The 2845-nt window shown below is 50.7% G+C and overlaps 1 pseudogene; it reads left to right on the top strand.

The window, feature by feature from the left end:
• Positions 1-468: 468 nt before the first annotated feature.
• LOC140850312 (uncharacterized) lies at positions 469-2410 on the top strand (annotated as a pseudogene).
• Positions 2411-2845: the final 435 nt, after the last annotated feature.

Genomic DNA, 2845 nt, shown 5'->3' with positions numbered 1-2845 from the left:
TTCTCACCGGGGGAAACACTGACCGGAATAAGGCCAGTAGGTCTTACATTTGGGGGCTTGTCTGGGATCGCGTGCCCCCGCAGGAGGAACGACAAGCCAAGGATCGGAGACTTGTCCAGGCCGGGTATTACTGTGTTTGTATCTGTCTGTCTTTGTCTACCTGTGTTTCACTGTTTTTGTTCGCGAACAAGCCTGTATAAAAGCCTGTGGGAGCTCCAATCTGTATCTGGGTTGGCATTGACTTAGGTGGACGCGCTGGCGGGTCGCCGACCCGGGGTCTTGGGAGACGTTCCTTGCCCCTGCCTGGAGGACGAGGTCCTCATCTGTGAGGAAAGTCAGCTGCCGCAGCAGTCCAACAGGTCCTCAACTTACTTTCAGTTTTGCCTCCGCGGCTGCGGTCGATTCTTCTCTGGAGGTGCGTGTTTGTTAGCTATTGTGTTTATCTTAGTTTTGTTGTTGACGGAAAAAATGGGACAGACGCAGACGACTCCTTTAGACTTGACTTTAAGACATTGGGGAGACGTAAAGAGTAGAGCACATAATCTGTTCCTGTTAAAAAGGATAAATGGAACACTCTGGCCTTGGCCGATTGGCCGGTTTTTCAGGTTGGCTGGCCTCCTGGGGGATCTTTCTCTTTTCCCCTTATACAGGCAGTCAAGAAAGTTTTTGGTACCAGATCCCACGTACACCAAGACCAGATTCTTTACATTCTTGTCTGGGAAAACTTAGTCACAGAACCCCCCTCTTGGGTTCAGCCCTTCTTACCCCTCCCATCTTTGCAGGTTTTTGCACTCCACAGTGACCCGAAAGAACCTAAGAAAGTTCTGCCTTCACCCCCCCATGCAGATCCCCTCTCCTCGATCTCCCCCCTCCATATCCTCCTACCGCTCCCTCCCAACCTGCCTCCCCCCTGGTCCCTATTCCTTCCCCCATCCCTCTCCTGTTGCTCCTGTCCCTCCTGTTCCCATCATTCCCCCACCTCCTCTGACTCCTCAGGCCAGCGGAGGGCAGAACGTTGTCCCAGCTGGAGGAACAAGGAGCCGCCAGGACCCCACACCAGGGGCCACTGTGGCACTTCCCCTTCGAACCCTCGGCCCCTCCTCGGAGGATGGTCAGCAACTCCTACAGTATTGGCCTTTCTCTTCCTCAGACCTCTATAACTGGAAGACCCAAAATCCCCCTTTTTCAGAAAATCATAGAGAGCTAACCAATCTGATTGAATCTTTACTTTTCACCCATCAGCCCACTTGGGATGACTGCAACCAGTTGTTACAGGTCCTGTTTACAACAGAAGAAAAAGACCAGATCCTCCTAGAGGCCTGGAAGGATGTACTGGGAGCTGATGGGTGACCCACTCAGAACCCAGCCATTATCGAGGAAGGGTTCCCTCTGACCAGACCTGATTGGGACTTCAACACCCCAGAAGGTAAGGAGCTCCTGAAAGTCTTCCGCAGAGGCTCTGATGGCAGGTCTTCAGGGAGCGGCGAGGTGCCCCACCAATTTGGCTAAGGTAAGGGGAGTCCTTCAAGGACCCGACGAATCCCCCTCAGCATTTTTAGAAAGACTCATGGAGGCTTTTCGGCAGTACACTCCATATGATCCAGTCAGCGAGGAACATAAAGCCACAGTTACTGTAGCCTTCATAGATCAGTCTAGTGAAGATATCAGAAGGAAATTGCAGAAGCTAGAAGGACTGCAGGACAAAACCCTGCAAGACTTAGTACAGGTGGCAGAGAAAGTGTATCATAATAGAGAGACAGAAGAAGAAAGAGAAAGTAGGAAGCTGCGAGAGATGGAAGAAAGGGAGCTGAGGAAGGAAAACTGACAAGAGCGCAACCTCCATAAAATCCTCACCACTGTTGTGAGAGAGACCAGAGAACCTAAACCAGGGCCAGGCGGCAGGAGACAGCAGCTAGATAAAGATCAGTGCGTGTACTGTAAAGAGAAGGGATATTGGGCCATAGAATGCCCAAACAAAAAGAAACCTCAGCAGTGGGAAAAACCTGTTGCCCACCCCAAAATTCTGACCATGCATGAAGACAGTGATTAGGGGGGATGGGGTTTGGAGCCCCTCCCCGAACCTAGGGTAACCTTAACTGTGGAGGGGAAACCTACTCAATTCCTAGTAGACACTGGGGCACAGCATTCAGTATTGCAACAAGCTGACAGACTGCTCTCAAATCGGAAATCATGGGTCCAGGGAGCCATGGGGAATGAATTGTATTCTTGGACCACCGCACAGACGGTAGACCTGGGAACAGGATTAGTGTCTCACTCTTTCCTCATGATCCCAGATTGCCCATATCCTTTATTAGGAAGAGACTTGCTTACAAAAATGAAAGCCCAGATTCATTTCCTGCCAGAGGGACCACAGCTTAAAAGGCCCTCGGGGACCCCATCCAGATATTGACTGTGATGTTAGAAGATGAATATCCTTTCTTTGAACTTGAAAAAAAGAACCCAGGTTCAGGCGACCTCAGCCCGTGGCTAAGAAAGTTCCTCTCAGGCATGTGCAGAGATGGCAGGAATCGGGAAGGCTAAACATAGGCCGCCTATCCATGTTGAACTAAAACCACAAGCCACCCCCATAGCAGTTTGCCAGTACCCTATGCCGAGGGAAGCCAGAGAAGGGATCCGGCCCCACATCACTCCATTCCTCTGGTTAGGGATATTGCACAGATGTCAATCTGATTGGAATACCCCACTCCTTCCTGTCAGGAAGCCAGGCACAAATGAATACCATCCAGTCCAGGACCTGCGACAAGTTAACAAGCAGGTAATAGACATTCACCCCACAGTTCCTAATCCTTATAATCTTTTAAGTTCTTTGCCACCTCTCCAAAGC

Source organism: Manis javanica, chromosome 7, assembly GCF_040802235.1.
Source record: "Manis javanica isolate MJ-LG chromosome 7, MJ_LKY, whole genome shotgun sequence".
Lineage (NCBI taxonomy): Eukaryota > Metazoa > Chordata > Mammalia > Pholidota > Manidae > Manis > Manis javanica.
This window is presented reverse-complemented; position numbering and strand designations above follow the sequence as displayed.